The following is a 19,777-nucleotide window of genomic DNA, read 5'->3' as shown; positions in this document are numbered from 1 at the left end:
GTTCAAGACTCCATTGTATGGTGAATATCCATAGTAGCTTCCGGAATGAACAGGAAGTAACGATCTGAGAGTGAGCGGTCACAAATAAATATGCTATCACAACAACAACTAGAAGAACACACCACCAATAGAATCTGAGGTGACTTCCAACTCGGGGGGACAAAAAACGAATTAAAATAAATTTACTATTCAATATTTAAAAAATATATATATATATAATATAGACATGAACCAGCCAATTTAAAAGCATATGTCATGTAAAATCATACATAAATTAGATATCAGAACAATTTAAAAATACATAAAATACAATTGTAAGAACATGATAAAAAGATATGTTAAAACCTATTTTGATTAAAAAATATCTAAAATAGAAAGGAGGAAAGGTATTTGGACGCTAAAAAGTAAAAACCTAGGGATAAATATATGAGTGGACATATCAAGCTGTGTTGATGAAGGCATTTATGTCCCACTCAATATTTAAACCATATGGATAATAAGATTTCAAGGTATAAATCCAGTAAGTTTCTTTCCGGGAGACACCTCGTATTTTGGAACCACCCCTCCACGGAGATACATACTGATCAATAATCTGAAAAAGGCTACCTGTAGGGTTTTTTTGGTGAAACAATAAATAATGTTTGGATACATTGTGTTTGTCCTTGCCTGTAATAATACTAGTAATATGCTCATTGACTCGTACATTAAAAGATCTAATAGTATGCCCCACATATTGTTTTTTACATGGGCAAGTCATGAGATAAACTACATGGGTGGTAACACATGTAGCAAAAAATTTTATTTGATAAAGGCTGTTAGTGACTGTGGACTGAAAAGATAGAAACTTCCTCCTCTTGTCACAATTAAAATCACAGACCTTACATCTCAGACAAGGGTAGAAGCCAATGAGATCAGCAAAAATTTTTTTTGGCTTAGTCGGTTCATCTGGTATATTAGGGGCCAGTTGCCCTCTCAGTGCAGGGGCTCCCCTAAAAGTAACAGATGGCCGGACAGGCAGGACAGTATTTAAAACAGGATCGTTTTTTAATACGTCCCAATGTTTTGAAAAAATCTTTTTGATCGATCCATACTGGGTGGAATATTCCGTAAAGAAGGACCATTTTACAAAATCGAACTGGTCTTTTTTATTGCTTTTTGATCCAGATAGTAATTGCATCCTATCAATTTGTGAAACCTCCATGATAGTAGATTCAAGGACTTCCGGGTTGTAACCCTTGGTCAGAAATCTACCTTTTAATATTTGTGCTTGTTGGAGGAAATCTTGTTCTTGGGTGCAATTCCTCCTAAGCCTAATAAATTGGCTTTTAGGTATTCCACTTAGCCAAGACTTGTGGTGACAACTATCAGTTGGCAAATAGGAATTGCGATCAGTATCCTTAAAAAATGTACTGGTGATGAATTGATTGTCCACCAATAAGATATTTAAATCGAGAAAATGAATACTGTTTTTACTATACTCATAAGATAAATGGATACCCCTCACATTACTGTCTAGAAAGGCCATGAAGACATCCAAAGAAGATGAATCACCCTTCCATAGGAAGAGGATGTCGTCTATATAACGCACCCACAGCACCAATTCGGGTGCATCACGAGGATAGACGACATCCTCTTCCCATTTGGCCATAAAGAGGTTGGCCAAGCTGGGGTGAATTTCGCCCCCATGGCCACTCCTCTTTGTTGCAAATAAAACTGGTGGTTGAACCAGAAGTAATTGCGTCCTGTAGCAAACATCAACAAGTCTAGGATAAAATCTCGATGAAGAGAGGAAATAGAAATATCTGTTTTCAAAAAATTAACAACCGGCTCAAAACCTAGTTCATGTGGGATACAGGTATAGAGAGAGGTGACATCTGCCGTCACCATAAGATGTTCACCCTCTAATTTTGTATTCCTAAGGATATTGATAACATCACCTGTATCCTTAATGTAGGAGGGAGTTTGGGTAACTAAAGGCTGCAAATAAAAATCAATATATTTGCCAATCCTAGATGTGATGGAGTTGATGCCGCTAACAATAGGACGGCCGGGTGGGTGGACTGGATTTCTATGTACTTTAGGTAAATAGTACATGATAGGGATGTGGGGAGCGGTAGGAACCAGAAATGATTTTTCTTTTTTGTTGAGGATATTCCTCGCATAATGCATATAAGGTGAGGGTAAGGAGCATATGGTTATAAATTGCTGCTATAGGTCCCTGTATTAAAATAATACTTGTCTGACCTAACCAGGGCAAGCATACAAAAGGTGTTCTGTTCAGGTGTCAGAACTAAGGGTAGGTTAGATGGTCAGTGCAAAAATATAGGGATTCAAACGTAAAAAGTAAACATAGCAATTTATTGTGAAATAGTATTATCTTTAGTACATTTCCGTACAGATATAGGCTCAGCCTTTTATATGTGACCAGTATAAAGACGTCCAGACGAAGCTACGCCAATCGGAGAAGCGAAACGCGTTGACGTCATCACTCCCGACCAGTGCAACAAACGAGTGTCATAGACGTGGACAGCAGGGGAGCTATTCGGAGCCGGAGGATCGGAAGTAACGCACGGACCAGGCACTTCAGCGGCATCCCAGCGGAGGACAGAAGATTGAGCAGTGCGGCAAGGAGTTGGAGGTCAGGTAAGTGAAAAACACCAAACCGTCCAGGAAGAGGGGTGAAGAATCAGCCGTTCGGCTGACAGAGTGTCTCTGATGAGGCGGGGACAAACACTGAGGCATCCCGCAATATAGCCACACAGACACGCACTCTGCATAGTCCCCGAGAAACGGCGGGGCATTCAAACTACCTGACACCCCTCCACCAATGCTGCAAACACAAAAAGGAGATATACCCTGAAAAAACCCCCTAACCAAATCAATGACCCGCTGAAACCTGACATTCCAGTTTACACCTTGAGAGGGAAGCAGTTAGAAATCAAGGCAATTGCCGATCCAACCACGAGTCATAGAATAGACTCGGAGTAAAGGAGAGAAAATACTGCCATAACCTCGGATTGTGTAAATACCTTAAGTGGAGAAGTAACTACTCCAGCTACCCAACACCCCGGACCCCACCCAACCTGCTTTTTTCAAGCAAAAAACTACTGATTAACAATTTCCCCCACAAGTCCACAGACACACATCATAGGAGAATATAAAAACGATGTACATCGCCAGAATGATTCAATTTTGATTATTAATACCCTAATGATGTCATATTATGCACCGGCCGGTACCTTGTTAAATGTTTAATGTTTTACGTTGTATGTCTTGTTTTTTATGTATGCTTTTTGTGTTTATACTGGTCACATATAAAAGGCTGAGCCTATATCTGTACGGAAATGTACTAAAGATAATACTATTTCACAATAAATTGCTATGTTTACTTTTTACGTTTGAATCCCTATATTTTTGCACTGACCATCTAACCTACCCTTAGTCCTGACACCTGAACAGAACACCTTTTGTATTCCTCGCATAACCCTTTTCTACCAATCTTACTAATTCACCTTTAAAAGAAGAGGTAGGATTGTTTTGTATTTTAATATAGGTATCCTGATCACTTAGGATTCTATTCATTTCTTCATAATAATCATGCTTATCAAGGACAACGATTCCGCCGCCCTTGTCGGCAGGACGTATTATGAGTTCTTTCTGTTCACACAGAGATTTTAAACCTTTTCTCAACTGGGGTTGTGTATAAGGTTTTTTACAGGTAAATTTGCCAGATCCTTAAAGACTAAATCCCTGAATACCGCCACCGATGGAGCAACCGGACCAGGAGGGTTAAACAGAGATGGATTTGATAAACCTGAATGTTTAATAGAAGAGATATATTCTTGGGATGTATCAGTTCTGGGATTGGAAAGAATATATCTTTGTACATTTATCTTTCGCACAAATTTATGAATATCAATAAATGTATTAAATTTATTGATAGGTTTAGGTGGAGCATATTTCAATCCCCTGTCCAAGGTGAATAACTCATCAGGAGTGAGTTCCACCTTGCTGAGATTGAAAATCGGAACCAATTAAGTTTTTATTCTTTTTCCTTTGGATCCACCACCCCCCAATTCCTCCTAAGCCTAATAAATTGGCTTTTAGGTATTCCTCTTAGCCAAGACTTGTGGTGACAACTATCAGTTGGCAAATAGGAATTGCGATCAGTATCCTTAAAAAATGTACTGGTGATGAATTGATTGTCCACCAATAAGATATTTAAATCGAGAAAATGAATACTGTTTTTACTATACTCATAAGATAAATGGATACCCCTCACATTACTGTTTAGAAAGGCCATGAAGACATCCAAAGAAGATGAATCACCCTTCCATAGGAAAAGGATTTTAATTAGTTTTTTGTCCCCCCGAGTTGGAAGTCACCTCAGATTCTATTGGTGGTGTGTTCTTCTAGTTGTTGTTGTGATAGCATATTTATTTGTGATCGCTCACTCTCAGATCATTACTTCCTGTTCATTCTGGAAGCTACTATGGAGATCCACCACACAATGGAGTCTTGAACCGCACGTCTGGCGTTCTTTGCGTTCCAGCAACGTCATTTCCGTTTTGCCCTGGAAGTGACGTTACGCTATTGGCGGTCCATCATGGCGAGGCTTGGAGCGCACGCTGGTGCCATTACATGTCTCCATGCGGCTCATTTCAGGTGATTTCCCACAGGTGGAGCAAACAATCCATTATATTATATATAGAGGGCATTTGAAGGCTGGCATTATCTTTTTATAAAGGCATTTATGCTGAAACGCGTTAAGAGGACTACAGCCAGCCCTGCTATGTATACCTGACATGCATTTTATCTGTGGATGTTTATAAGTGTATCGGCTTTATCTTTTTAATAAATTTATTTTAGCAGTATTACACTATGTCTGTCCCCCCTTTGGTTTTTATCTATATCCATGTTGGAGTGGAGATCTGGTGTGTCCATCATCGTTGCTGATCCATATGGAATTCATTGAGGTTGATACATCCAGTTGGGACATCCTACAAATATACCCTTAAGCCTGTATGACCCATATGCTATATGGTATCTGGGTCCCCTCCATCTGGTGAGCGCAATCCACTTATCTTTATTGGTGTTGGGATTTGCTGCACATTAAGATCACGTTATCCTTTGTTGGACTTACCTCATCACATTATTCACTTGGGATTTTTTTGATGGACTTTTTTTGCTAATCTTTTGATTGAACTTTCATGTATCATTTGTTTATACATATTTATTTGGTGGGTAGGAAAGTGCGCTGATTCAATATAGGGTGTGCTCCTACCTTAGAGTGTATGTTGTAGAATAGGTAAAGAAATCAGGTGCGCTGCCCTAGTGCATATGTGAAACATACAAAATGATGTAAACAAATAAACCAAAAATGCAATAATAATGCAAAAAAATAAAAACGTATGCAAATCGTGTAAAACAAAAAAATGTCCAGAAGGTGACTAGTGATACACCAATGTGCAATAAACGTCCATATTATAAGTCCATAAATAAAGTGCAAAAAATGGTGACAAAAACTTCCAGCTTGGGGAAAGGTGAACTGTGATTGGAAGGTGCAAAGTCCCACCACCAGCTTGGCCTCTTACCAGAAGTTAAACGTTAAGGGCATATATGAATATGACCGCTCCAAAGGTCATGCAGCCAGGTAGAAAAGTTCCCAGAAATACAGAAGGCACTCTGACACACTCGTGCTCCCTAGACTCTTACCGGACAAAAGCCAAACAAGAAGCCTGGTTCTATGGTGATGAGTGGTCCTGCCGGGGGTTACTGGACTCTAGGATGGCTGATGTAGTTGCTTGTGTCCAAGAGGAACAGACCCAGTCAGAAAGCCTGACAAAAGAAGATCCTGCCAAAGGTGGCTAGACTCTGATTGGCTGCTGTAACTCCTTAGTCTGGTCGACCTCAATAATAGGGGACACAACAGAGGGGACCGCAATAGTGCATTACCGACAGTAGATTTTTATTAAAACAAATGGTTGCACTTACAGTTGTAAAGACAATAATAGCGAGTTCCCTCACGGAGGAGCTGTATGGCGGGGTCCGCCTGCAGTGCGGACCGCTGCCTGGTCTAGATGTGATGACGCGGCGCCTCCTCTCTGACGTGTTTCTCCCGATAGGGCATCCACTTAGATAGGAGGTACCTCCTATCTAAGTGGATGCCCTATCGGGAGAAACAGGTCAGAGAGGAGGCGCCGCGTCATCACATCTAGACCAGGCAGCGGTCCGCACTGCAGGCGGACCCCGCCATACAGCTCCTCCGTGAGGGAACTCGCTATTATTGTCTTTACAACTGTAAGTGCAACCATTTGTTTTAATAAAAATCTACTGTTGGTAATGCACTATTGCGGTCCCCTCTGTTGTGTCCCCTATTATTGAGGTCGACCAAACTAAGGAGTTACAGCAGCCAATCAGAGTCTAGCCACCTTTGGCAGGATCTTCTTTCGTCAGGCTTTCTGACTGGGTCTGTTCCTCTTGGACACAAGCAACTACATCAGCCATCCTAGAGTCCAGTGACCCCCGGCAGGACCACTCATCACCATAGAACCAGGCTTCTTGTTTGGCTTTTGTCCGGTAAGAGTCTAGGGAGCACGAGTGTGTCAGAGTGCCTTCTGTATTTCTGGGAACTTTTCTACCTGGCTGCATGACCTTTGGAGCGGTCATATTCATATATGCCCTTAACGTTTAACTTCTGGTAAGAGGCCAAGCTGGTGGTGGAACTTTGCACCTTCCAATCACAGTTCACCTTTCCCCAAGCTGGAAGTTTTTGTCACCATTTTTTGCACTTTATTTATGGACTTATAATATGGACGTTTATTGCACATTGGTGTATCACTAGTCACCTTCTGGACATTTTTTGTTTTACACGATTTGTATACATATTTATTAGCGCTGCACATTTCTTTTTGTATTTGTATTATTGGTCACTTTTTTGTCTAGTGATTGGTGCTAGTTGCTTTTTCACTTTATTAGTTAGCGCAGTAATTCCTTGCTCCCCCACTTTCCAATAAAATCCTGGTAAAATACATTGTTTTTCATTACAAAGGCTTAACAGAAAAAAATTTAACAATTCGGAAATTAAGAAATACGTCAATTTATAGATTTATACATTTTGAGTTTTGATAAATACCATATTAATTCAGATCTTCTATGGACTTTGCAAACCTTTAAGCCTTACCTACTGAGAATTATTTATTGTGATCTGTGAAAATCCGAGCAATAGTAATACTGACACATTTTACTTAGCTAAAAATGCATGTGCTTTGAATTCTAAAAAGCAAATGCCTTGATTGTATGACAGTTAAAACAGTTAAAATGGATAGTAAATGCTTCAATGTCATTTTCCTGTCTTTGAAGTCAAGGCTAAAGCCTGTCTTTTTGTGTTTAGATTTAAAAGTATTTAGCAAAACTCAAATAACTCTGAAAATACCAAAATCCTTAAAGACTGAATGTCAACAATAATGAAAAAAAATGTTTTCCTAAAATGGGTGACTTAAAGTTTGATAGTGTGAGCACAACTGCTAAATATTGTTTCTTCAGAATGACATACAAATGACATGTTCAACATTTCCTCAACTTACTGTTACCTTAAGGGAAATCCATAGTTCACTTTGCATAAGTATTCATTGTGCCTTGAGTTAAAAATGCAACATTTATCAGACAGTGGTTTTTGAGAGGACTATTTTATTCCTACTTTTTGCTGTTCTATGTTTTGATTGTTGTAAATCATGAATCACTTTATAAGTGCTCCCCGATAGAATCTGCAAAATAACACTTGTGATAAGCAAGGTCTACTTGATGGCTATTTATGTAAGTTCAGGCAACCCATAACCACAGGAATAAGTGTGTAAGGGGTGCTTGACCATTTTCTGCACTGTAGTATAATAACAGAGGTGTTGTTGAATGATTGGAGGAAATATTCAATCAAACTCAAATCTTGGTGCTGGTTGAATTATTATATTTTCTTCACATGGTGATAGATAGCCAGGCTTGTTGTATGTGATTGATTTTCCTGTGTCTTGGGAGGAACATGGGCCGAGGCCTTACTCATCAAAACTTCTATGTATATTGGGAGTGCTTAATGAATCACTTTACTTTCATATAGATAATCTTTAAGTTATGTACATACCCCAGTAGACCCTTAATGTTGGTGTGAGATCCACTCTCTGTGGCTCATTTAGAGTCACATAGAATTCCCTGCAAATTCTCTGCCATTTAATTTCTTCTTTTACATATGGAATCTCATTAAGGCCCTGTTCACACTAGTGTGTTGTAAGAATGTACATGTTCCCAAGTGTGTTCCCGCAAGGACCTGCACTTAACACTATTTGCAAGGGTGCAATGCATGCCATTTATCCTGACTGACACTCCATGTAACTGTCAGAGGTCTAAAAGACCTCAAATACCTCCTTTGCACTTAAAAGCATTCAAAACAGTACGTTTGGCTATTTTCAATACTGCCATTTTTTTTAAAAACTGGGTGCCTTTAAGGTTTCAGTAACTGGAAGTGATGTCATGGCATTGCTTCTGGGTTACTAGATCCGAGTCCCGATCAAAGACAACTCGGGTTTTGTTCGGGTCTTCCGCCAACTGGTCCAGCTGGTCGCTCCGGCCTCCCAGTGGGCAAGCCAGGGAAGGTGGTGGGACATCCCCTGCCGCTGCTTGTAATAACAGCCGAGCGGGCTGAATAGTCCTATCAGTTGTTATTATAACAAAAGCCGACTGTCGGCTCTAAACAAAAACGGTACCGGGGGTGACACCTCTAGCTGTTTTATTTTTTGTTTTTTTCATTTGGAAGGGAACAAGAAAGATTTAGAGACTTTTAATTGTTTAGAGAGATTTGGAGAGATATTATTATTACAGATCATGACATATAGTTTACCTCTCAATACAACAAAGGAACATTTTTTTTTGGGATGTACATCAGATTGGTACAATATCTACATGTACTTTTTTATCCACTTGACATAGTAGCTTATAATGAGAAAAAAATTGAGTGGTATGCACTCACATGATCGCGCCTAGGGAATTGTGATCAGTGAAAATTAAAAAAGGAAAAATTTGTTTTGAGAAATTATAGAAAATTAAAGAAATGAAAAAAATGAAGTGCTAGTCGGACAACAGTGAGTTGTAAAAAGTGCAGAAAAGTGAAGACTGCGCTCAAATATCAAAATTTTCTGCACATAGTAGCTTATAAATGTGATTCCATAAGATGGGGGCACATGTGATGATCATCATTTTGAATATTTAGGAGGAAATTCTACACTACAGTACCTAATACAAACTATTTGGGAACTTTATACTTTATATGGACTGTTTTGTTTACTTGTAAATATTGCACTTGTTGAACACATATTATAGGGAAGCACTGCTTTTTTTTGTTGATTTATTTAATCCATGTTAACATGCATTTCTGAAATGTATGTTCCTTCTGCTGTATGTACTGTGTGTTGAGGTGCTACTCATTGTATATGGCATCCCTATGTACTGTACAGTGGCATGCAATGGACAATGCACAATAGTGTGCTACAATGAATATACCATACATTGTGAAATACTGCATTGCTAAAAAAAAATGGGTCATGTGCATTTTTTGATCCATTGTGGTACATTGGTAGCCCATTCATAAATAATGGGTTACTGTAACACAACACGTGTTAATGTAGGAAGTAGCATGCTCATTTCACTGTGAATCAGCCTTTATTCCTATGGAGAAAACATATAATAATATAATAATAATAATCCCAATAGTAGATGATATAAATAAATACTAAGAAGAGAGACTTGCTGTTGAGACATGCAGCAGCCCTTGCTGCCTCTCTGGAAAAGTGTTCTGCAGTGGATTGCTTTTCAAAGGTCAGTTGACCTGTGGCTGGGGGAGGTGATATGTCACTCCTCACAGCCTGTTTTCACCCTCAAAAGACTTGATTACTGTTCTGCAAGAGTGGTTGCACAAGTCATGTTCACCCGTTTTTTTTTTTTTTTTCTTGTGTTTGAAGCAACATATTACGGTCATGGCATGATACAGCCCTGAAAAGCTTCATATTCTTGTTTGAGTGGGGGGAGGTAAAACAGTGGTTCAACGGACTGTCTTTACTGCCCCTCTGGTCACCTGTGTGAACAAATCCTGAGAGTAATACAGATCCACAACATATACTGTATAGTTGCCTGAAAAATATAGTTCTGCATTTAAAAGTGCTTCTTTACTAAGTGTAACCACCTGAAGAGCAGAAGAGTGCATTCATTTATTTGTGTATTACTATACTGTCCACATAACAGAGACATCTACTATTTAAAAGTAGCAGTGCATGCATTGCTGTAGCAGCAAACAGTTTTTGGAAACCAGAAATGGAGTCTGGACGCAAACTTCAGGAAAACAAACCTTTTTATTCGCTAGCAAAGAAGACTAAGCAGTGACTCAAGTCAGTTTGCCAAGTGACCAAATGGGCGTGTACATCAAATTTACAGTGGGTACGGAAAGTATTCAGACCCCTTTAAATTTTTCACTCTTTGTTATATTGCAGCCATTTGCTAAAATCATTTAAGTTCATTCTTCTTCCTCATGAATGTACACATAGCACCCCATACTGACAGAAAAACACATAATTGTTGACATTGTTGCAGATTTATTAAAAAAGAAAAACTGAAATATCACATGGTCCTAAGTATTCAGACCCTTTGCTGTGACACTCATATATTTAACTCAGGTGCTTTCCATTTCTTCTGATCATCCTTGAGATGGTTCTACACCTTCATTTGAGTCCAGCTGTGTTTGATTATACTGATTGGACTTGATTAGGAAAGCCACACACCTGTCTATATAAGACCTTCCAGATCACAATGCATGTCAGAGCAAATGAGAATCATGAGGTCAAAGGAACTGCCTGAAGAGCTCAGAGACAGAATTGTGGCAAGGCACAGATCTGGCCAAGGTTACAAAAAGATTTCTGCTGCACTTAAGGTTCCTAAGAGCACAGTGGCCTCCATAATCCTCAAATGGAAGACGTTTGGGATGACCAGAACCCTTCCTAGAGCTGGCCGTCCGGCCAAACTGAGCTATCGGGGGAGAAGAGCCTTGGTGAGAGAGGTAAAGAAGAACCCAAAGATCACTGTGGCTGAGCTCCAGAGATGCAGTCAGGAGATGGGAGAAAGTTGTAGAAAGTCAACCATCACTGCAGCCCTCCACCAGTCGGGGCTTTATGGCAGAGTGGCCCGACGGAAGCCTCTCCTCAGTGTAAGACACATGAAAGCCCGCATGGAGTTTGCTAAAAAACACCTGAAGGACTCCAAGATGGTGAGAAATAAGATTCTCTGGTCTGATGAGACCAAAATAGAACTTTTTGGCCTTAATTCTAAGCGGTATGTGTGGAGAAAACCAGGCACTGCTCATCACCTGTCCAATACAGTCCCAACAGTGAAGCATGGTGGTGGCAGCATCATGCTGTGGGGGTGTTTTTCAGCTGCAGGGACAGGACGACTGGTTGCAATCGAGGGAAAGATGAATGCGGCCAAGTACAGGGATATACAGGGATATCCTGGACAAAAACCTTCTCCAGAGTGCTCTGGACCTCAGACTGGGCCGAAGGTTTACCTTCCAACAAGACAATGACCCTAAGCACACAGCTAAAATAACGAAGGAGTGGCTTCACAACAACTCCGTGACTGTTCTTGAATGGCCCAGCCAGAGCCCTGACTTAAACCCAATTGAGCATCTCTGGAGAGACCTAAAAATGGCTGCCCACCAACGATTACCATCCAACCTGACAGAACTGGAGAGGATCTGCAAGGAGGAATGGCAGAGGATCCCCAAATCCAGGTGTGAAAGACTTGTTGCATCTTTCCCAAAAAGACTCCTGGCTGTATTAGATCAAAAGGGGGCTTCTACTAAATACTGAGCAAAGGGTCTGAATACTTAGGACCATGTGATATTTCAGTTTTTCATTTTTAATAAATCTGCAACAATGTCAACAATTCTGTGTTTTTCTGTCAGTATGGGGTGCTATGTGTACATTCATGAGGAAGAAGAATGAACTTAAATGATTTTAGCAAATGGCTGCAATATAACAAAGAGTGAAAAATTTAAGGGGGTCTGAATACTTTCCGTACCCACTGTATATCAGCAGTTGCATCACAGATACATATTTTCCTAAACTAGTTTAGCAAGCAACACATATTTTTCTGTATACAGCTGTTCCCTGTAACATTTTATCTATGGCAATTAACATTCCTGGTTTCACACTTATCTGTATTCTCCTTAGTTACAGGCGAACAGAGAGAAAGAGATAGAGGGAGAGAAAGGGGGTCTAAGGTGAGCAGTTATTTTTGTACTTGTAGTTCTACTGGGATTGCCAGAATCAACCATTTTTTTTTTTTTGCTAATTATCCACCATTTTAGAAAGCTTTTCAGTTGATGCCACATTGCCATATATTGGTGCATGTGTGGTGTATGCATGAGAAGGAGCATCAACAAAGTAGCTAGTTTACTTGGTCCTTCTATGGTCCCTCTGTTCCAGAAATATTTTACCTGCTAAGGATTTGTATTTTTGACTATCCAGTGCTGAGTTTTTTACAGCCCTAACCCTGAGGACTTTGCTTTCTAGGAGGGCAGGAAACCTGACTTTTTTTTGTGCAGTTGTGAAACACTTACAGGTCTTCTTCCCACCCAAACCCTGTGACTGGACAATGTAAGGAGAAGCAGTACGCTAATTAACTAATCTTCCTATCACTCTACTCAGCATGTTACTTTCACTTCAGCACGACTAATTTGCTCATTGTGCTTCACTTATGCCTCGTACACACGTAACGATTATCGGCCGACCGATCGGCCGTCTTTTGTCAAGAGTTGTGTTTTGTTGGTTGGAATGTGCCTAGACTGCACACAAATTTTTTCGGCCAACAAAAATCAACTTCAATAGTGATGTCATGTGCTGGTTTACTTTCTGTGTGTTTTTTCTTCTCTGAGCATGCCCAGTCTTGCTCATCAGATTTTTGTCTCCCGAAATCTGTACTGACTGACGGAAAATCGGCCGTTGTGTTGACGGCCAACAAAAATTTTATAGCCTGCACACCAGATTTTTTTCGGCCGAAAAGTCGGAGTCGGTTGTCGAAAGCATCATACTAACAAGCCGAAAATCGGCCGATCGGACGTTGGCCGAAAATTCACGGCCAACTATCGACGCGTGTATACGAGGCATTAGTCTAAACTCTGCTATACACTGGACTGCAAGAAGCTATTACCTAGTCTAATTCAGGTACTTACACTGCTTGTATTTAAAAAAAAAAAAATACATCTAATGTATGGATGTATACATTCATAAATTAGATTTCCTAATGTATAGTATACAAAGCTATATTAATTTGTCTCCAGAGTTCAACTTTAACAGTAGAAATGTTACTCAACTTTGGTTGATACTTTTTTAGCTATCTAGCAGTCCTCCTCCACAAGGCTCTCTTATGTACAGTATACACGTACTGCTACATCACTGGACTTCAACTGGTTATTGTTTTTAGAGCCGACGGTTGGTTGTCTTTTAACCTCCTGGGCAGTAATCCCGAGCGTGACTCGGGGTGGATTTTTTAGGTTAGGATCGGTATCCCCGAGTCACGCTCGGGGTAGATGTGCAGAGAGCGCAGCGGTGTCTCTTACCTTCTCCTGGCGATCCAGCGATGATCTCTCATTGCTGTGACCACCAGCCGAGAGTCCCGCCGAGAGTCTGTCGGTCCGATGACTTCCTAGTTCCGTTCCCTGCAGCAGCAATGCTGCATGGGAGCGGAACTAGGGAGGGAAATTAAAAAAAAAAAAAAAAAAAAACGTTGCACAAAACACATAACACATTTTTTTTTTTCCAAAACGATTTATTGATACAAAGAATATGGTAATAAATCATACATTTTATATTATATATATATATATATATGCATATATATATATATATATATATATATATACCTATATACACACGTATATATATATATATATATATATAAAATTATATTATTGATTTGATTATAATTCATGCGTTATATAATATATATATATATATGTGTGTGTATATATATATATATATATATATATACACACACACACACACATATATATATATATATATATATATATATAATATATAACGCATGAATTATAATCGAATCAATAATATAATTTTATTATATATATTATATATTATATAATAAAATTATATTATTGATTCGATTATAATTCATGCGTTTGTGTTTCAAATTTATCACATCTGGGATGTCTACTAGACTCTTGTTTTGGTCAGGTTTAAGTCAGTAATTACTAAGAATTGTAGGTCTATAATACATAACGCCAAATTTCCATGAAAAAAATTGTACCGCTTTTGGTACATAATTCCTGACATAATCATACCGCCAGGGAGGTTAAGAGCAATCCTAACTAGCCACTGGATTGCTTTTACAAGCAGTGGGTGGGAGATGCCCTCCCCCCACTGCCACTTTCTGCGGCTCTCTCGGGCTCTCCCTTCCCACCGGTAGACCCAGTTAACCAGCCAGCACTTCTGCCAGCTGATCATAGAGGCAAATAGAGACCGGAATGGCTCTTTTTGCCTCTATGATATAGGAAACAAAAAGTGATGAGCGTACATTGCTTCTGCTTTCCCTGGATTTACACAGCTGAATTTCTAAAAATGAAAATCATCTGATAACATTAATCTTAGTGTGATCAAATTATTTTAAGGGCAAAGGAGGGATCTGGGGTCTAATAGACCCCAGATCTCTACATAAAGAGTACCTGTCACTGCCTATTGCTATCACAGGGGATATTTAGATAACAGAAACAGTGTAAAAAAAAAAAAATATAAAAACAAATGAAAGCTCCTCCATCCTCTCACTCAAAGGCAACACATACATCGGTCCTGCACGCACGCAAATAGCGATCGTCCCACACATGTGAGTTATCACCATGAATATCATACCATTCTAGCACTAGACCTCCTGTGTAAATCTAGAGTGGTAACCTGTAAAGGCTCTTAAAGTATTGCAAATGGATGGTAACATTTACTTTGTTTGTCGCCGTTGAACAGGCGTGCACAATTTTAAAACGTGACATGTTTGGTATCTTTTTACTTTGTTTAACACTGCCTTTTAAATTTTACCAAACAATTGGGTATTATACCGTGTGACATAAAATTGCAACACCCGCTCTTTCCGGCGGGGAACCTGAGATAGGCTGTGCAGACATGAAGCTTAATATCTCTTTCCCAGCCACTGGCTGCCAGAAGCTGATTGAAGTTGACGATGAACGCAAGCTGCGTACTTTTTATGAGAAACGCATGGCCACAGAAGTTTCAGCTGATCCTTTGGGTGAGGAATGGAAGGGATATGTTGTTCGCATCAGTGGAGGCAACGATAAGCAAGGTTTCCCCATGAAACAGGGAGTTCTCACCCACGGACGTGTTCGTCTGCTGTTGAGCAAAGGTCACTCCTGTTACCACCCCAGGAGGACTGGCGAGCGCAAACGCAAGTCTGTGCGTGGCTGTATTGTAGATGCCAACTTAAGTGTGTTGAACTTGGTGATTGTCAGGAAAGGTGAGAAGGACATCCCTGGCCTCAGACAACACTGTTCCACGCCGTTTGGGTCCTAAAAGGGCAAGCAGAATCCGCAAGCTCTTCAACCTGTCCAAAGAAGATGATGTGCGCCAATATGTGGTTAGAAAGCCTCTAGCTAAGGAAGGGAAGAAGCCCAGGACTAAGGCCCCCAAGATCCAGCGTCTTGTAACACCTAGAGTTCTTCAACACAAGCGCAGACGTATTGCCCTGAAGAAGCAGGGCACTCAGAAGAATAAGGAGGAAGCATCAGAGTATGCCAAGCTGCTTGCTAAGAGAACAAAGGAAGCAAAAGAGAAGCGCCAGGAGCAGATTGCCAAGAGGTGTAGACTTTCGTCACTGAGAGCCTCTACGTCTAAATCTGAATTTAGCCAGAAGTAAAGCCTCATGGTTTAAATAAATTTGTTGTAAATGAAAAAAAAAAAAAAAAAAATTGCAACACCCACCAATTTATTCTCTATGGCATCTGCTTTAAAAAGTAATGTTTTGGCATTTTACGTAATTTTCTAGAAAAAAATACAGATTTTTACAAAAAATATTTCAAAAGTGACCGAAAAGGCATGCTCTTCAAGTGGTAAAGGTCCCCTTTGAACCAGCTTTAGTGTGTTGCATTACAGAATCTGATTCATTTGAATGGGATGCCAATGCACCAGAAAGTCCGAAGGAAAGCACCATTTTTTTTCTGATGCGACAACACATGGTATTATGTCACAATGAATTGCAGTGTGCTGTATTGTGGATATATTGCCTTAAAGCAGTGAAAAGTAAACTTTTTTTATATGTGATGGCTGCATTTGTAATTTTACCTGGTGATCTGGCAAGTAAGTATTTTATTTTTCAACTTCCTTTACCAGACCAAACTGTCTAGACAATGTAGCAGTTAGGGAGTTATGATAAAACATTTATCACTGACAGGGGTGCTTACAATAGTACATTTTTAATATTTATGTAAAACCCTTATCCTAGAAAAGAAAAAAAAACTGTTAGCTGGTATTGTTTATACTGTATACAGTGTTAACTGGAGTTTACCTTCAGTTTGTTAGTCAGGTCCATCTAAATCTGCTATTCTATCACTACCTTCTCCCTAGACTGACAATGCTGCTTTCCAAAGGTATTATTAGGTAATCCAGAATGCAGACACCCTCAAGACAGGGAGTGTGTTACTATCTGGATCATTGAAGAAAAAAGGGAAAAAAAGCTAAGCTAAGAAAAGACAAATGAAGTCACCACATCTGAGAATTGGTAAGTTGCAATATACTATATTTTTGTTTCTGAGTTACCATTTTAATAATAAAAACTTGCAGACCACCCTATAGGAATTTTACAGTTTATATATACGTGATCCTGCACTTCTTGCTAGCAGGCGTGAGTGCATGATTCTACACAGCAGGAGCTGTTTAGTGGGTCCCATGGACTCGATGTCCACGGCACCCACTGATCATTCGGTACACAGGCAGAACGGCAGTCTGGCTATGTACACAAGACAGATTGCCGTTCTGTCAGTACAGAAGACATAGATCCTGTGTTCCTGCAAAGCAGGTGCACTGATCCATGGCTTCCAATAGTAAAAGCACCTCTCCCACTACACCAAAACACAGGCTAGGCACACAGTTAACCCTTTGATCGCCCCTGATGTTAACCTCTTCCCAGCCAGTGTTATGAGTACAGTGACAGTGCATATTTTTAGCACTGATCACTGTATTAGTGCCACTGGCTCCCAAAAAAGTGCCAGTTAGTGTCCAATTTGTCCGCTGCAATATCGCAGTCCCACTATAAGTTGCTGATTGCCACCATTACTAGTAAAAAATAAATAAATAAATAAATAAAAATTCCATAAATATATGCCACAGTTTTTGGACGCTATAACTTTTGCGCAATCCAATGTACGCTTATTGGGAGTTTTTTTTTTTTATCTACCAAATATTTAGCTGAATACATATTGGCCTAAATTTATAAAGACATTTGATTTTTTAAATTACATTTTTTTTTATTAGATCTGTTTTAAAGCAGAAAATAAAAAAAATATTGTTTTTTTTTCTCAAAATTGTCAGCCTTTTTTTGTTTTATAGAGTAAAAAAGAAAAAAGCAGAGGTGATCAAATGCCAAAAGAAAGCTCTATTTGTGGAAAAAATATACTTGGGTACAGTGTCGCACGACCGCAAAATTGTCGGTTAAACTAACCTAGTGTCGAATTGCAAAAGATGGCCTGGTCATGAAGGGGGGTAAATCTTCCAGAGCTGAAGTGAATAAATAGCACCACAGCACACTAGCATTTGCATTGTTTAGCCCTTGATGCAGGGTTGTGAAGATGCATCAAAAAATACCTGTACTTTTGTATCAGTAATACAATAATATTGCTTTTTTATGTACCTAGCCCAAACTGGTTGTGGGAAATTTTCGAAGGCTTTCCGCAAATGGTCGGGATCACTCTGAATTATATTTAGGTGCCTTTTAATTTTGTTATAACTTCATTACTTTTGAGACAAAGTGATGTGTGTATTTCTTTTGATGTTATTGTAACTTCTAATTTCAAGACAAAAAAGAGACTAAAATGTGAACGTTTTACAGTTTTGACCAGTGATAGTTTAAAATAAAAAACATTACTGCAAAATAAAAGAATAAGAACACCAAAATTTACGCTAGTACAATGCACATCAACATTATTATTAACAAATAAAACAAATATCTAAACATGTTGTGACTTTAACATAACGTTATGAAAAAAAATATATTGAAACAGATGAATAAAAGGAGAATTAAGTAGGAGTAAATTAAAGACAATATAGAATTTAAAACGGAAAATTGATATCAAATACTTACCGTAATTTTCCTTTCCTGATGGACTCCATGGCAGCATACGTTTGGGTCGGCCCCGCCTCCTCTCCTACCTCATAGGACCCCACTCCCATAAATCTTTTCTCCCTTTCAGCATCAGTGTTCTGTAACTAGCCTACTCAGGAATTGGGAGGGGACTCCTGCTGCCATGGAGTCCATCAGGAAAGGAAAATTACGGTAAGTATTTGATATCAATTTTCCGTTTTCCTGACAGACTCCATGGCAGCATACATTTGGGAAATAACTCGCTATACACTCCCGGGTGGGAAGATGCTGAACAAAGAAAACTTTAATTGGCACTGTCAACTGACAAGACTTGAACGCCAAGATTAACGGAAGATAAAGCAGCAGGTTCAATACAATAATGGGAAAGAAAAGTATTAACAGATGACCAGGATGCTGCTTTGCAGATCACGTCAGGCGCGACGTGCTTGGAAGCTGCCCAAGACGTAGCGACGCTTCTTGTAGAGTGAGCTGTAATCGCCTCTGGAGGAGCCAAGCCCTTCGCTCTATACGCCCATTGGATAGCCTGAACGATCCACGCAGCCACTGCTCTAGAAGATGCACGCATTCCTTTCTTTTTGCCATGGAGCAGAACGAAAAGGAAATCCGATTGGCGGAAGGAGGATGTGGCCTCCAAATATTGACTTAGAGTGTTGCCCACGTCTAGAGGATGGACTGAAGATTCCTCATTAGTTCTGAAAGTGGGAAGAACTATCTCAGCATTTTCGTGAAAGACAGAGGTCACTTTTGGATTTGACCCCAGCATAGGGATTAGGACCACCCTGTCTTGAAAAAAGGTAAAAAAAGGCTCTTTGTGACCCAAATTGTGTATCTCAGAAACCCTCTTAGCGGAGGTAATGGCCACCAAAAATGCTGTCTTCAACGTAAGTTCCTTGATAGTCATGGAGGCAACATCCTTTGAAGAAAAAAAGTCCAAAACTAATGGGAGATCCCATTTTGGAAATCTTGGCCTTCTCTGAGGCCTAAGCCTGACTGCGCCCTTAAAAAATTGCTGAATCAGATGATGACTTGCCCACTGAATTCCGGTGAAGGCTGAAATGGCGGAGACTTGTACCCAGAGAGAACTAACCGAGAGGGACAGATCCAGACCAGACTGTAAAAAACTTAGAATCTGCTGAATAGTAGGTGTACCTACTGGACCAGACCCCTGGGCCTGATGACTCATGAATCTGGCCCATATCCTTTCATATACCCTGTTAGTGCTAGGTCTTCTTGAACTCATGAGAGTAGGGATCACCTCTTCTGGACATCTGAGAGCTTCCAACCTCTCCCTCTCAAGAACCAAGCCCTGAGGTGCAGCCGTGCCGGGCATGGGTGCAGAGTAGGACCC

The 19,777-nt window shown here is 39.8% G+C and overlaps 1 pseudogene across 1 annotated transcript; it reads left to right on the top strand.

Moving 5' to 3' along the window:
* Nucleotides 1-15,178: 15,178 nt before the first annotated feature.
* LOC309554274 (small ribosomal subunit protein eS6-like) lies at nucleotides 15,179-15,969 on the top strand (annotated as a pseudogene). Its single transcript has one exon. The product of its transcript is annotated as a small ribosomal subunit protein eS6-like (transcript).
* Nucleotides 15,970-19,777: the final 3,808 nt, after the last annotated feature.

This window comes from Pelophylax lessonae, assembly GCF_965119305.1.
Source record: "Pelophylax lessonae genome assembly, chromosome: 4".
In the NCBI taxonomy this organism is placed as follows: domain Eukaryota; kingdom Metazoa; phylum Chordata; class Amphibia; order Anura; family Ranidae; genus Pelophylax; species Pelophylax lessonae.
This window is presented reverse-complemented; position numbering and strand designations above follow the sequence as displayed.